The sequence below is a fragment of the Gopherus evgoodei genome, chromosome 23 (genome assembly GCF_007399415.2).
Source record: "Gopherus evgoodei ecotype Sinaloan lineage chromosome 23, rGopEvg1_v1.p, whole genome shotgun sequence".
In the NCBI taxonomy this organism is placed as follows: Eukaryota; Metazoa; Chordata; order Testudines; family Testudinidae; genus Gopherus; species Gopherus evgoodei.
Window position 1 is genome coordinate 12,308,799 of NC_044344.1, and position 17,355 is coordinate 12,326,153.

A 17,355-nucleotide genomic window follows, 5' to 3' on the forward strand; every position below is an offset into this window, starting at 1 on the left:
ACAAGAAGTGGCCACTCTGCCGAGGTGATGTGTGTACTGTTCTGTTTCACATACACGTCTCTATCTGCTTGTGCCTCTGATCCAGGTTGCTTTGCAAACATCGAGAGCAAACACGTGGACAAGCCATTAAACTGCAGCCCGTCATCACAATGTTTAAGGAAGGCACAAAGGCAATAGTGCCGAGGCCAATCTGTAATCTTCACAAACCCTGCCGTGGCGCCTGCAGATGGCTGGATGAGGGAGGCTGGAAATACTTAGGCCTTGTTTACCTGCCCACTGCTCCCCGCAGCACTAGGCTCCTGCTCGGTACACGGCCTCGGTCCCTGGTGACAGGACCCTTCTGGCCATGCCCCTTGGGGATGGAGGTTCCAGGCTGGCTTTATCCTTCAGAACCTTCCCTTAGTGATCACAATTATTTAATTGTATTGTTCTAGTGCCTAAAAGTGTTAGTCATGAACCGTGGAGCCCTCTTCTCTGGGGGGAGGTCTGTGTGAAATCACCCAGGCAGCAGTAATCTAATGCAAAGCCGGTTTATTAGGAGCAGAGAGAAAGGCAGTTAAAGCCAAAGACGGGGTTTGCTTAGCGGATCTAGTGGCAGTAATTGTGGTAGGAAACACTGGTATGATGGTAGCACCCTGAGGCGCCGTTCAGAATGGGCCCCATTGTGCCTGGGGCTGTACACAAAAGAAACACTCCCTGCTGGCAGGGGGAACAGTCTGAATCACAAGGAGATGGCTACAGCCAACAAGCAAACGACCCTGGGGAAGAATTGGCCGGCTTGGTTATTTCCACATATAGAGCCCTGCAATCCGTGGATATCCGCAGCCTATGTTTGCAGGTGGCTGATCGGATGCGGATACAAACTTTGTAGCCGTGCCAGGCTCTATCCATGTATATTCTGTTAAGTGGGGTTATAGCTGGGGAGGAAGGGCACAGAGAAAGGAAAGACAGGAGAGAACAATAGTTAAGCTTGTCACCAGCTGGTTCTGTGCTGGGCATGGTGAGGGATTTCTCTGGCTGCACATTGAGGGTTTAAACTTTTTTTAAAATCCCATGTTTCTGACTCCTACTTCCTCTTGGGGAGGGGCAGCGTCATTTTCCAATTGCTGTTGGCCGGCATGGACCCAACAATGATCCTCTGCACTATGGTAGCAAACACAGAGGCTGATTGGACAGTATTCCAGGACTCAGAGTTGGATTAATTCAGTTATGGCTTCACCTGTCCCATCCTTGAGCAGATAATGTGTCAGCGACAGCAGTTCCTCCAGCAGCAGGACGGTCTTCAGTGGCGGAGGAAATGGGCCAAGCGCAATGAAGAAAAGGAGGACATCCCCCAGCTGGCACACGAGCACTTTACGCCGTGCACTGCCAGTGTGGAAAGGGCTGTTCTGCAGACCTGGGTGAGCAGCAGTGGAAGAGAATTTCTGGTTGGGGAGGGCCCCCTTGGAGATATGTGCGGAGCGGAGCCTGGAGCTGAAGTGGCAGGGTAGCAGCATGTGGGGTCTCATGCTTGTGGAGAAACAGCTCGCCATTGCCATCTGGAAGCTGGCCACTGGTGTGGAGCCAACCAACTTGGCACGGGGAGATTGACTGCAGGTGTGTCATGCCATGGACTGGGAGCTGTCACTGCATCCTAAACCCAGTCCATGCTCAAGAGATTATTGATGGCTTGGTAGGGACTGGATTCCCAAACGAGCTTGGGGCAGCTGATTGGAACTCACCTACCTAGCGTTTGCCCCCCAGTCAGGGTGCAGGTATTTCCCCACCATGGCAGGCTCCGAGACATAAATGCTGGGTGCCCTGGAGGAGTCCACAATGCTAAGGTCTGTCAGAACTCAGCTCAGTTCACATTAAAGGAGAAAAGACAGTTGTCTGCATGACATTGCTCTGGTTATCCTGTGAGACCCTGCTTATCCTTCACTTCCCTGGTTAATGAAGCCATTCACAAGCCGCTGGGATGGAAGGAAGGAAGGAACTGTAGCTGCAGAGTGGCAGTGGAGTGTGCGTTTGGCCATTTGACAGGCAGGTGGCACTTCTTGTGGACTAGGTTGGAAGCAGCAAGAGAAACCATTCCGACTGTTACAGCAGCACGTTGTATTCTGCTCAGTGTTTGGGAGCGTAAGGGAGAGATGGGTGGGAGGATGAAGTGCCATCTCAGACTAAACCAGCAGTTTGAGCAGCTGCCGTGGCAACCCATAGAAAACAGAAACAGCAGAGGTAATATTATCAGGGATGCCTGGAAAGGTACCTGGGGCAGATTGTGAGCAGTGCAGTATTGAGCATAGGGTGGGAGGTTGGCCATATACTTCTGTAAAACCCGTAGATTCTTTCAGTTTTATTTTAAGGGTTTTCTGCATTAAATGCAGGGACAAGCCATTATGCTTGAATTTTAAATGGTTTTTTATCATAAACCAACAATCAATTCAGCAGGAAAACAAACATAAAGTTTTACTTGGACCAATAATAACACAACCGTGTTTTAATACTGGCGAAATGCATTTTGAAATAATCTGTTACACTGGAAAGAATCCTTGAAGTAAAACAACATTGAAGCCAAACTGAAAGTGTAACAGTGCAGAGCAGAAGAAAGTTGGCGGGGAGGTCGTCAACTCACACCTCGGCTCTGCCACGTCATTTTCACAGGGCTTCTGGGGTTGAGTGACACAGCTCACATTTATCCAGGGTGCTGGAGAGTTCAGAAGAGCTGGGCTAACGGGGGCAGCCGAAGGTTGGCTTTGGGAGTGGAATGGCCTCTGGACACACGGTTCCAGTGGCACAGAAAGGTGGAGTTGCTGGCGTTCCCAGAAACCTGTATTGTCCGGGGGCTGAAGAACATGGCAGGTGCTTGGTGTACAGCCCTGGCATGCCTGCTGCCCTCTCAGCAGCCTGCAATGTTGGCTTAGGATTGCCTCCATGAGTTGCTTTTGCATCTTCCTGTCTTTGTTCATGTTCTCTTTGGCAACTGCCACAGTCTCCTTGGAGAGTCCATTTCCTTTCGCTCTGGGTCCGCAAATATGACTTCCACTCTCAGCTAGTTTGGTTTTCCTGTGGGGCTCTGCAGTGAGCTGCACAAACATCTCACTGAGAGTTCTCCATTTTTACCCCCTCCATGGGTGAGCTGCTCTGCAGTTGAAAGAGGCCCTGTCCTTGAGGGTGTGGCCGTTGCAGGTGCCATGGCTGAGGGAGTATGAAAAAAACAGTCAGATACTGTTCATATTCCAGGCAGACCATGGTAGTATTTGTTTATGTACATCTGTGCCTTTAGCTCCCTGAGATTCTCACCAGTCTTGGGGGAAACGCAGAGCTGGTAAGTGGTATGTGTGTGTGTGGAGAGGGTGCTGGATGCACTGGGATTTTTGTCTGTGCGGTTTATATGGTTTGACCTTGCTGCAGTGCATTGGAGGGTCACAGAGGTGGAATTATGTTCTCGGTCGAAGGAATTACGCTGGGGGCATTGGAGGCGAGCTGGCTAGTAATCCGTCTCCATCCCCTTTCAGCTCACCTGGCTCTCAGTGATGTTATGCTGAGGTGAGTGCCTAAGAGGACTAGGCAAAGACAACGACCAGTGAGATACACTGGGAAGTTACTATTTGGGTTAGTAGGCAGGTGCTGGGTGGGGCTGGTGGCCTGTGACATACAGGGGGTCAGAGTCAGTGATCTGGCCTTAAACTCTCTGACTGTAAGATGGTCCCCGAGAAGTGCTGCAGGAGACAAAGGGCATTGCAAGCTGTATTGGGGGGAATCACTGTGTGGCTATCCCCATCACAGCCGGACAAAAATGGAGCAATTTCTCAGCCTTAAGTCAGGGCCACCCAGAAGATTCAGGGGGCCTGGGGCAAAGCAATTTCAGGGGCCCCTTCCATAAATTTTTTTTTGCAATACTATAGAATACTATATTCTCATGGGGGCCCCTGCATGGCCCAGGGCAAATTGTGCCAGTTGCTCCCACCCCCCCGGGCGGCCCTGGGTTAAGTTCTGTTTTATCTGCCTGCAGACATGGTGAAAATGCAGGAAAAAATAGACCAGGTTCTGCAATGATGGCCAGTGCTTTTCCTGTAAGAATCCATGTTATAGGGATGTCTACCTCTGCAGGGAGCAGTCAATTTGTATCTTTACAGGCATGTATTGTCCATGTCTACCTCATGTCAACTGAGAACACTAACCAGGCTACTTGTCCTGGAACTACTGTCTCAATAAGCTGGTGAATTTTGCCCAAGTGAACATTTTCATTATTCAAGTATCAGAGGGGTAGCCGTGTTAGTCGGGATCTGTAGAAGCAGCAAAGAATCCTGTGGCACCTTATAGACTAACAGACGTTTTGGAGCATGAGCTTTCGTGGGTGAATCCCACTTCGTCAGATGCTAGACTAATATGCATCTGACAAAGTGGGTATTCACCCACGAAAGCTCATGCTCCAAAACGTCTGTTAGTCTATAAGGTGCCACAGGATTCTTTGCTGCTTCATTATTCAAATCTGTCATGGGATGGAGGTGGGGGCTGTGGCTTGTGCCAGGAGCCGGCTGCCATTTTCAGATGGCGAATGAGGGGTTCAGGGATCAAGGGGATTGTTCACCAAGCAGGACAGATGATGGGAGGAGACAGGATAGATGGGACATGAGCCCTTAGTGATGTTCGCATTGCCAAGTGAAATTCTGCCGTGCATAGGGTTTGTACAGGTGCTTTCTCTGAGTCAGTGGTAAGTGCATGGACCCGGCCACGGATTCTAGATTCAACAAATCCAACAATTGTTCCTGAATCCGTTTATTTCCACTATCCACCCACCCTGCTTGTGACCTTAAAGCCAGACTTTCCCAACCAGCTCCCCACCTCCAATCGCAACCCAGATAGCCAAGAGCGCATTATGCTGGGGGCTCAACATTCAAAAATCTCCCCCAAGTTCTGTTGAAAATTTGCCCCCCTGTCATTTGTTAAGGCATCATCAGAGAAAAAACAGCTTCAGTGGAAGGAGGCAAAGGAAGAAACGGACACAGCGGAGGACAAGCAAGTGACTTACAGAAACCAGAGATTGAAATGGTCTTTTAGAGCCTTCCTGGGGCAGTGTTCTGTAGCATATTATTGAAGATTTTGTCCGGGAGTTTTACAGGGCCAGTTTGTGGTGGGTCAGTGACCTGGTATTTTTCCCTGACACTTGTAGTTCACAATCGAAGCTTTCATTATAAAAAGATGTTCTGGCCAATTGTCATTTAAACTGTGCTCTGGCAATGAAAAGGGGTTTTAAAGTGGGTGTATCTGTAAGGTTCCTGTACACCACTCAAGTGTATAAAGGGGCCGTAGTATATTTCTTTGGTATATTTCTCCTGGTGAGAATCAGACTCTAAGCTTAGTCCTCAGTTGCAGATGTAACCATTGAAACATGAACCAACTAAAAACCAATTCAGTGATGTCTGCCTGTGTCTGCAGACACCTGAAACAATAGCTCTGGGGGTGGGAGTTCTTCCCATTCATCTCAATGCAGTGTTGACTCTGAAGCCTCATGATGACAGACTAAATGTCAACATGGTTCACTGTTTCCCTGCTGATCAAAGCAGGCAGCGCTGGACCTAAGGTGCTGGGTACTCTGTGCATCCACCACTGCCCTGCACTAGGGCAAATGTTAGCCCTGTTTTGGGGTGCCTCAGAGAAGACCTCAGATTGCTGCAGCTGCGCTGCTAGCAGCATGGTTTGGCAGAAGCTGCCTATGCACAGCACGCAAGGCATGGCTACTGCTCCCAGGAGCAGCAAGCCTCAGAAGGCCAGCGTGGGAGGCAGAGGGCCACAGAAGGAGAGTTTGCTTCCCACAAGACATCTAGCACCCTATGGCCTCCAAAATAGCTGGCAAACTGGCATAGAAAAGGGAGGGGAGGAGATTGGTGCTTCTGAGGGGAGTGGGGTGTAAAGTGGGAGTTGTCCAATGGGGGTGGGTAAGGCCGGGTCTGTGCAGTAACACTGGCCCTGAGAACTCTCTCACTGCCGCTTCTGTCTCTGCCAAGCCCCACCGCCTGGTACTCTTAGGTCTGGCACCAGAAGGAAGGGGAATCTCTCACTGTTCCTCCTGGGGTGGGGAGCGGGAGCAAAGCCCTGGTTAAATCTGCACCAGAGCCTAATGGGGAATAGAATGGGAAGAGCTGTGAGTAAGAATAAAGCCTGGGGGGCAGGAGGGAGAAATTTTACTGGAAAAAAAATGGAATCACACAATGGAGCATCAGGGCTATGGATTTTCTGTGCACTTCAATTCAGAGGGAAGTGGTGGCACTACAAATATTGGGGAAGAAAAACAGATGGGTTTTGAAAATGGATCTCTAGTGTCTGGCTGCTTTTTGCAAGCCTTTTGCAAAGATTATATATGGAGATTTTATTCTCAGCTTCTGCTGGAGATTAGTGGGCAGCAAGCGTTCACACTATGCTATTTTATGATTTCGTTTCAGAACTGATTTGAGCTGAGCTACTTTGAAATTGCCGCATTAACGATATGATAACATTGTTTGCAAAGCAGCCACCTATAGCTGTACACGGCAGCAGATTCATCACAGTCCTGTAGCCCGATAGCCCTGTTGTGCCTATTGACTCCAGAGGCACCAGCCTCAAAGCACCATGCTGACTAACGATCCGCTTTGCTAGCTTGTGCCCAGAAACTGACACACATGGCAGCCCATTGGCCACATGTGATCGAATGTCGACATTGCTCCAAAGCTGAATGCTCTCTGCAGCTGGGAGGTCAGTATATTGTCACGTTCTGTGAGGCCATGGATTATCTGCCTCTTATTTTACAGCTTCAGTTTACACCGTTGCTTTAAATACTAGGGAAATTCACACAGGGCTAGATCCACACAGGGCCTGGGCCCTGGCAGGGAGGCAGGTAGGGATGCCAAGGCTGAGAATCCTGCTGGGGCTTTGGGCTAGTGAGGACAACGAGCACAACTCCTTAGCTGGAGGGCATCAGCAGCACTTAGCCGGCTTTGCACCTGCCACCCAGCAGAAGCCTCTGTGCCCAGGGGACTGTAGGTGCTGGCAGGGTTGGGCAGCGGCTGAACGGTGGTTTTGAGAATATCAGTAGCTCCTGGCTCTGGCATTTTTGCCACCCCAAGCAAAAATAAAAATAAAAACATTCGGGGGGGGGGGACAGAGCGATGAAGCAAAAAACAAACAAACAAACAAACAAACAAACACCTGTGGGGCGGCGGGAGCAGCAAAGCAGAAAAAAAATAACCCTGCAGGACGGCTGGAGCCAGGGTGCAGGGGGACTCCCTGTGCTGCAGATGTGCAGCAGAGTGCGCGCCCGGTCTAGCGGGGGGAGGGGGAGGGAGCGGGGGGAGAGAGAGAAGAGGGGTGGCCAGGGCTTCAGCAGGGCACTCACCTTGCAGCCCCTCCTGCTGCGCCGCCTGCCAGGAGGGCTCTGTGCTGCTCCGGTCGGCTGGGAGGGAAGGACATGGGCTGCCCTGCTGAGTTTGCTGCAGGGTGCTCCTCTTCTCCACCCCACTGCCTTCTACAAGGCGGCCAGAGCAGCGAACCAAAACGAAAAATAAGAAAAAAGGGCAGGCGGAATGCCGCCCCTTGGAATCTGCCGCCCCAAGCACGAGCTTGCTCGGCTGGTGCCTGGAGCTGGCCCTGCTCCTAAATGTTAGACTTCGGCATGTCTACATCCCTGTGTGGATCTAGCCCCCAGACCTTAACTCTGACACTGAGACAAGAAGGAGACAGCTATTGACAGCGTGGCCCCTTTGAGGAAATAGTTCTCTCCACATTCCTTAGAAATAAAGAACAACTCTTAAACTACATCTCCTTCTGTGTAGGAGTCAGAGGGAGGCTGCCCGGTGCATAGCTCAGAAAGCTGTGGATGGTAATAACGTGTTCTGGAAGGAGGCTGGCAGCGGGGAAGAGTGCCGCGGTTCTATACTGCTGCAGGTAAAGCCAGGCCAGTGTGGCTGTGATCTGAGGTGTTTAGTTCCTAGCTTTTCAGCACGGGAGGAAAATCATATTACGGTAAAGTAGAGCAGCCTTAACTCATGACATTTTTTTTTAAGGCCTGACCACCATTCAGGCTGTCTCACTGCAGCTCCTCTGGGCGAGCCATGAGCATCGGCACAGCACCTTTGCTGCCCCAGACGCTCAAAAACTGAGGCTCAACTGTTAAGAAGTTAAATGTCCCTCTCTTGACCAAGGGGAGCTAGCAAACAGGGGACCACCACCAGGGGAATCTGAGAGGGGCTGAAGGAGATCCCCCTCCTGAATGAACAAGGTGCGAGCACTAACTTTGGGGTGAGTGAATTTGTTTTGCTGATTGTGGTTCTCTCTCTCTTTCAGGTTATTTCAGTTATTGGGTCAGTTGGGATTGTGTGTCTAGGGACTGTATGAGCCTTTGTTCTCTTCATCCTCAATCAGCCTTGTGATCACCCTCCCGCATGTGATTAACGAGGGGGTAGGGCTGACCTAGGAGAGAAGAACTTAAAAGTCAGAGGCTAAGCGACCAAGTGGCGCTAGGAAACAGGGGAGTTTGAGAGGGAGGAAGGGCCACATTGCCAGTGCCAACACTGCCCATGTCTCCTCTACCTGCACCTGTATCAAGACAGAGAACCTAACCATGGATGCTTCTACCCAGATCCTGGTGTGGACTTGCAAAGACTGTGGTCTTCATTTCCCACTCAAAGAAAGCCAGGCTGGGGGGACCATCCAGTGTGAGAGATGCCTGCTGGTAGAATCTCTCAGGAAGCAGGTGGGAGAGCTACAGGAGGTGGCTAGGCTGAGGAGCATCCGTGCCCAGGAGGAATTCCTTGAGAGTATTCATATAGAGACATCCAAGGCTGAGGAAGCTATCCAGCTAGAGGAATGCTCTCACGCTGCCAGGGAAGGAGGATATGGCTTTGTCACAGGGAGGACACTAGCTTCAGATGTATGTAGGGAGGACTACATGCATCTGACGAAGTGGGTATTCACCCACGAAAGCTCATGCTCCAAAACGTCTGTTAGTCTATAAGGTGCCACAGGATTCTTTGCTGCTTTAGCTTCTGGTTATTTCTGGCAGCAGGCAGTGCTCCACCTCTACTCTCAACCCCCTCACCATGGTGATGAAAAACCGTTATGCTGCCCTGGCAACGAGCGAGGAGGAATCACCCCCAAAGGTGGAGGAGGAGAAGCCATGTATCTCCAAGGCTGGGAGTATCGCCGCCACCACTCTCAGGAGGAAACGTAGAGTAAGTGGTGGTGGGTGACTCTCTTCTGAAGGAGACAGAGGCACCCATCTGTTGCCTGGACATGGCATCCCGGGAAGTATTCTGTCTTCCAGGGCCCCGTATCCGAGACATTACGGTGGGATTGTTGAGGATCATCTGGCCCTCTGACTATTACCCCATGCTACTCATCCATGTGGGCACTAATGATACTGCGAGGTATGACCCTCAGCAGATCATCAGTGACTATAAGGCTCTGGGGATAAGGGTGAAGGAGCTGGGAGCACAGGTGGTGTTCTCTTCAATCCTACTGGACAAGGATAGGGGCCCAGGCAGAGACAGATGCATCCTGGAGGTGAATGCCTGCCTGCGAAGATGTCACCAGGAAAGCTTTGGCTTCCTTGACCATGGGGTGCTATTCCAGGAAGAACTGCTAAGCAAAGATGGGGTCCACCTACTGAGGAAGGGGAAGGGCATATTTGGATACAGATTGGCTAACCTAGTGAGGAGGGCTTTAAAGGGTGACCAAGCCCACAGGTAAGTCAAAAACATGGAGACCTGGGAGAAGGGTCGGAATTTGGGGGAAGCAAGGGCTGTTATAGCAGGGATAAGGGAGAGACAAGGCAGAACTTGTGGGGAGGGAATCAAACCAGTATCTTAGATGTCTGTATACTAATGCGAGAAGTATGGGGAATAAGCAGTAAGAAATCGAAATGCTAGTAAATAAACACAACTATGAGATAGTTGGCATCACCGGCTTTGTGGGATAATACACATGACTGGAATATTGGTATAGAAGGGTACAGCTTGCTCAGGAAGGACAGGCAGGGAGCAATGGGAGGAGGTGTTGCTTATATATTAAAAATATATACACTTGGACGGAGGTTGAGATGGAAATAGGAGCCAGACTTTTTGAAAGTTTCTGGGTAAGGATAAAAGGGTAAAAACTAGGGTGATGTCATGGTAGGGGTCTACAACAGACCACCTAACCAGGAAGAAGAGGTGGATGAGGCGTTTTTTAAACAACTAACAAAATCATCCAAAGCACAGGACTTGGTGGTGATGGGGGACTTCAACTACCCAGACATCTGTTGGGAAAATAACGCAGCAGGGCACAAATTATCATACAATTTCTTGGAATGTATTGGGGACAATTTTTTTATTTCAGAATGTGGAGAAAGCTACTAGGAGAGAGGCTGTTCTAGATTTGATTTTGACATATAGGGAGGAACTGGTTGAGAATTTGAAAGTGGAAGGCAGCTTGGGTGACAGTGATCATGAAAGGATACGAGTTCATGATTATAAGGAATGGTAGGAGAGACAACAGCACAATAAAGACAATGGATTTCAAGATGGCAGACTTTAGCAAACTCGGGGAGTTGGTAAATAAGATCCCATGGGAAGCAAGTCTAAGGGAAAAACAATTGAAGACAGTGGCAGTTTTTCAAAGAAACATTACTAAGGACACAAGATCAAACTATCCCACTGCATAGGAAAGACAGGAAGTCTGGCAAGAGACCACCCTGGCTTAACCAGGAGATCTTCAATGATCTGAAACTCAAAAAAGAGTCCTACAAGAAGTGAAAAATAGGTCAAATTACAAAGGATGAATATAAGCAAATAACACAAGTATGAAAGGACAAAATTATAAAGGCCAAGGCATAAAACAAGATCAAACTAGCTAAAAACACAGTGGAGAACAAGAAAACATTCTACAAATACATTAGAAGCACAAGGAAGACCAAGGACAGGATAGGCTCATTACTCAATGAGAGGTGGAAAATAACAGAAAATGTGGAAATGGCAGAGGTGCTTACTGACTTTGTTTCGGTTTTCACCAAGAAGGTCAGTGGTGATTGGACGTCTAACATAGTAAATGTCAGTGAAAATGAGGTAGGATCAGAGGCTAAAATAGGAAAAGAACAAGTTAAAAATTACTTAGACAAGTTAGATGTCTTCAAGTGATCAAGGCCTGATGAAATGCATCCTAGAATACTCAGGGAGCTGACTGAGGAGATATCTGAGCCATTAGTGATTTTTCTGAAAAGTCATGGAAAGATTCCAGAAGACTGGAAAAGGGCAAATACAGTGCCCATCTCTAAAAAGAGAAATAAGGACAACCAGGGGAATTACAGACCAGTCAGCTTAACTTCTGTACCCGGAAAATAATGGAGCAAATAATTAATAAATTTGCAAACATCTAGAAGATAATAAGGTGATAAGTAACAGTCAGCATGGATTTGTCAAGAACAAATCATGTCAAACCAACTTGATAGGTTCCTTTGACAGGGTAACAACTCTTGTGGATAGGAGGGAAGCAGTAGACGTGGTATATCTTGACTTTTGATACTGTCTCATCATTCTGGGATGTATTAGCAGGAGTGTTGCAAATGAGACAGGAGAGGGCGGGATAGCTCAGTGGTTTGAGCATTGGCCTGCTAAATCCAGGGTTGTGAGTTCAATCCTTGAAAGGGCCACTTAGGGATTTGGGGCAAAAATTGGTCCTGCTAGTGAAGGCAGGGGGCTGGACTCAATGACCTTTCAAGGTCCCTTCCAGTTCTAGGAGATCAATATATCTCCAATTATTATTTAAGTAATTCTTCTGCTCTGCTCCATGCTGATTAGGTCTCAACTGGAGTATTATGTCCAGTTGTGGGTGCCACATTTCAGGAAAGATGTGGACAAATTGGAGAAAGTCTAGAGAAGAGCAACAACAATGATTAAAGGTCTAGAAAACATGACCTATGAAGGAAGGCTGAAGGAATTGGGTTTGTTTAGTTTGGAAAAGAGAAGACTGAGAGGGGACATGATAGCAGTTTTCAGGTATCTAAAAGGGTGTCAGAAGGAGGAGGGAAAAAACTTGTTCATCTTCCCCTCTAAGGATAGAACAAGAAGCAATGGGCTTAAACTGCAGCAAGGGAGGTTTAGGTTGGACATTAGGAAAACCTTCCTAACTGTCAGGGTGGTTAAGCACTGGAATAAATTGCCTAGGGAGGTTGTGGAATCTCCATCATTGGAGATTTTTAAGAGCAGGTTGAACAAATCCCTGTCAGGGATGGTCTAGATAATACTTAGTCCTTCCATGAGGGCAGAGGACTGGACTAGATGACCTCTCGAGGTCCCTTCCAGGCCTATGATTCTATCTCACCACAAGGTGTCACTCTTACCTCACACCATGAGCAGCCGCGCCTTTTCCCAGAGCCACAGTCCCATAGTAACTCTTCGCAGTTCAGGAGCTGCAGGCAGATGAGTGAGAACCTGAGCAATTGGGTCTGGGAGTCCTAGGTGGCAGAAGTCTGTGTTAGACTGTTAAAGCCACCCCACCCCAAGGGCTGTACTTGTGTAGGAGTGAGGGGCACAGAAGGGATTTCAGGGGTTGGGGTGCAGGAGGGGGTGCGGTGCAGAGGTTGGATGCAGGAGGGGGTGCATAGGTTAGGGGTGCAGAAGGTGCTGCAGGGATTAGAGCCATAGGAAGTGGTGTACAGGTTAGGAGCACAGTGTAGAAATTAGGGGCACAGGAGGGGGCAGCATGCAGGAGTTACAGGCGCAGGGACACTTAGGAGCCCCAGGGGGCCAAGGGCACCAAAATGAAAGTTTGCATTTTCCCTAAGGCCGGTCCTGGGTGGGGGAGAGAGGCTCAGGCCAGGTCCATGTGCAGGGAGTGGAGGGGCTGCCAATTTTGGTTGGATGTATTCCTGGACATGTCATCACATGGCATAATCTTTAATGAAAGATTCATCTGTAATTCCTGGAGACTGCAGGCCAATCCTGGAGGGTTGGCAACTCTAGTGTGGGAGTGGGGACTGAGGAGAGGGGTTTGGGTGAGTGGCTCAGGCAGGTCGGGGTGGCGGGAATATACTTACCCTACTACAGCCGGCCTCCGGCTTCTGGCCTGGCCAGGAGGTGAGGCCTCAGAGAGGGAAGAGGAGGAGCAGGGCAGGAGTTCTGGGATCCTGTGGGGGGCCCCAAATTGGCCAGGGCCCCTGAGCATGGGCCCTGTTGGCCCGTGCAGTAATCCGCCACTGCTCCCAGTATCCCCCTGCAGTGTCCAGCTCCTCTGTCAGGCCTGGTGGTTGGAGCGGAGGTTGATGGGGGCACGGCACTCCATCTTCCCAGTCTAGGAGGTACAGGAGCTTCTCTCAGAGGATCTTGGAACCAAAGATTGGATTCACAAGGTATTCTTCCTGACCTTGCACCATGACCAGACAGGGCCACCCTGGGGGAGAGTGGGGAAGAGCAAGTGGGGCAATTTGCCCCAGGCCTTGCAGGGGCCCCCATGAGAATGTCTGAGGCTCCCCGCCTTCCCCCATCCCCAGGTGCCTCAGTGCGCCATGTCCAGGAGCGGCCCTGGACAGAGCTAAAGCAGTGTGGCTCCAGTGGGGCCTGAGCTCCTCCTGCTCAGAGCTGCGTGGTAAGGGGGCAGGGCGGCGAGCTGCAGCCAAGCGGCGGGAGCTCAGGTTCTGCTGGGGCCATGCCACTGCGGCACTGTCCAGGGCCACTCCTGAATGCGGCGCGCTGAGGCTCTGGGAAAGGGGGCAGGCGGGGGTAAGTGGCATGATAAGGGGGCTGAGGCCAGGGGGGTTGGATAAGGGGCAGGGAGTCCCGGGAAAAGTCAGGGGACAGGGAGGGGGCAGAGGTTTGGGGGGGCAGTCAGGGAATGGGGAACGGGGGGTTGGATCATGGGCATTCTGGGGGTCTGTCAGGACTCGGTGGAAGTGTGTAGATAGGGGTTGGGGCAGTCAGGGGACAGGGAGCGGGGGGGTTGGTGGGGGATGGGATCCCGGGGTGGTGGTTGGGGGGCATCTCGGAGGTGGTGGTGAGGAGACAAGGAGCAGGAGGGGTTGGGGATTCTGAGGGGGGGCAGTTGGTGGGCAGGAAGTTGGTGAGGGTCGGATACGGGGCAGGGCCAAGCTGTTTGGGAAGGCTCAGCCTTCCCTACCCTAGAACTCATTCAACAGTTTGAGGCTTGCAGACAGCTATTTAACACAGAGCCAAGCTGTTATCTTTTCCCTTAAGGCTACCATCCTTTTCACTTCTCAAATGCCAAATTATAGTCTACATTTAATTTCAGTGCCATAGGGAGATTCATGTCGGGGAGGGTAGCTTCATTAAAATTAGCCACTTTAGATTAACAGTGATAGAGCCAAGAAAGCCATGGGGGATGGATCACATGAGAAGAGCAATATCCTACACCACCTACCTCCTTCCCAACCCTACCAAGGGACACCCCCCAACTCCCCTGCATTCCCTAAGGCTCCAGAGGGGTTAATTCAGTTGTTCTCAAACTTTTGTACTGATGACCCCCTTCATATAGCAAACCTCTGAGTGCGACCCCTCACTTATAAATTAAAAACACTTTTTTATATATTTAACACTATTATAAATGCTGGAGGCAAAGAGGGGTTTGAAGTGGAGACTAACAGCTCGCAACCCCCAGTAATAACCTCATGACCCTATAAGGGGTCCCGACCCCCAGTGTGAGACCTCCTGGGTTAATTTAATTTTAGCACCCTATGTCCATTCACATGCATGTGCTATTTTGAGCATTTCCGTTTTCACAACATAGGCTCATCCCAGATTCTGGAACAAGCTCAAATGCTCAGTTAGTGGAATATGTACATAAGTTATACTAAAGAAAAAACCCACAGTAACCATCTCCAGTTTGTGAAGGACCCCATCAATCCAGTCTCTAGGAAACAGATAAATTCATGGAGATTAAGTCTATTAATGGCTATTAGCCAGAATGGGTAAGGAATGGTGTCCCTAGCCTCTGTTTGTCAGAGGGTGGAGATGGATGGCAGGAGAGAGATCACTTGATCATCACCTGTTAGGTTCACTCCCTCTGGGGCAGTTGGCATTGGCCATTGTCGGTAGACAGGATACTGGGCTGGATGGACTTTTGGTCTGACCCAGTATGGATGTTCTTATGTTCTAACCTAAATGAACCCAAAGTTATGGAGACAGATATGAGTCAAGGAAGCCAGAAGAATATCAGAACCTGGAAAACTCTCTGACTGGATGGGCTCAGGCATTTGGTCACAAGCTGAGGTGGTTTAAAAAATTTTGCATTTTTTTTAAGCAGAATTTTTGTATTGTTTCTTTAAACAATCAAATACAGCAAGCAGCAAATATTTGGCCACACACTTCTGAAACCCCAAATCATGGTCAGGTTTTGGCAGACAAATTTCAGTTTTTCAATTATAAAAAACCACAGCAAATTTTGAAGGAAAGCAGACATTGTCCATGATTTTTTCTGCTTTTAAAAACCCCTAGTTTTCGATCCAAAAAAAGTTTTGATGGAAAATATTTGTCCAACCCTTTTAATGAGCTTTAGTACCTTTTAGACTCAGTGGCGCGGGGCCTCCTGCTGGTCATCCTGGGAATTAGTTCTTCCATCCCGGAGTGTCCTCTGCAGGCTGGTGTCTCGCCTGCTGCTGGCCCCCGTGTCCCTCCCAGACCCTGGTGCCCCTCTGTGTCTGGGTTCTGCCCCCAGAAACAACCCACAATCGGGGTCTCCCCTCCCAGGGGAACCCCCAACCCTCTATCCTCACCTTGCCTTAATGGCAACTGCCAGTCATCGTCTAGCCCCTGCTCACTGGGGCAGACTGCAGTCTGTAAACTGTTCTTCATCAGCAAGGGGGTTAGGACCTGCTGCCTTTGCCTATTTCTGGCCTGCCCTCTGCAGCCCCAGTATCCTTTTGGCCTTTTAGCAAGGCCTGCAGCCTGTGGTTTGACTAGGCTGGAGCTCCCCAGCTCTGTCTGCCCTTCCCAGCCCTGCTCCACCTGAGGGACCCTTCTCAGCTCCTAGGCAGTCCAGTCCTCCTCTCTCTACAGCTGCAGAGAGAGGGTTCCCTTTCAGCCTCTTGCCCTCAGCCCTCTTCTAGGGCCAGCTGTGGCCTGATTGGGGCATGGCCCCAGTTGTGGCTGCTTCCCCCAATCAGTTTAGCTCTTCACAGCCACAGCCCTCTTCAGGGCAGGAGCTGGGTGACCACCCTGCTACACCTTGCATACTACTGAAATCAGACTAATAGATCTATAGTAGCCTGGATCACTTTTTTGCCCTTTCTTAAATATTCTCTAGTCATACAGTGGGAAAGGGCTTTACAGTAAGAGACTTAAGCTCAATCTGGCTAATTTATCATAACAAAAATGAGAGGTAATCTGAGGAGTGGGCGGGTAAGGTTCTGTGCAGGAGGCCAGACTAGATGATCATGACGGTCCCTTCTGACCTTAAAGTCTATGAATACCACCCTCCAGTTTGATAGATTTATTAAAATTCCTCGCTACCGGACTTGCAGTCTCGGGTGCCAGTTCTTTCAGTTTTCTGTGACGATTACCCAATTCTCCTGCATTGGGCACGACGAGTTTTGCTTCCTCCTCAGATATAGTGACTTCCACTTCTATGCTCATTCCCATTCTATGCTCAGTCTCATTCGCCTTTGTTCCCATGTTTTACATCATCATCCTTATGGAAAACGGAGCAGCTAAACCACATATTGTTTTTGTCTGTGCTATTGCTTGCCTGTAATAAGGCCTGGTTCTTCAGCTCAAGGCTTATTCTTTTACATACAGAAGTCCCATGTTCAGTCCTCCCAGATGACCCAAACAGGGACAGTGTTACATGTGGCTGTGCTTTCTGTAACCACTAAGCCACAATACACCTCCCAGAGCCAGGAATAGAAACCAGGTAGCCTCATGCCCTACATCCCAGCTCTGTCCCACAAATACGGTTTTGTAGCCTACTGGCCAGGGATATGCTGTTTCTTACAGTACGGGGAAACATGAAAGCTCAGGTTTTCACCAGTCACTTGTGAAAAGTAGCCCACAGCTGACCAAACAATAGTTTATTTCTAAAAGTCTGAATCCTCACCGTTTCAAAAGAAATCCCCAACGTTGGCAACATGTGCAGCAGCTGATGTGGCTGCGCATTCAAAAAGCCACCAGATGGCAGCAAAGTGACAGAGACTGAGGACTCCTTAAATTCGCCCATATTTCCCCAAAAGAAAAAAATTTGTAGCCCCAAAAGTCGCCTGTTGCCGATTCAAGATTTTCGTTGCCTCAGCCTTTTAAAAGTAGGCCAGCTGGTAACAAACTGCCAAGGAAAACAGTCGGCTTTCGTTCTGCCACTTACAGAGAAGACAAAGTCTGTGCTGTGGATTTCAAGGCCTGAGTGTTCAAACCCATCCGATGA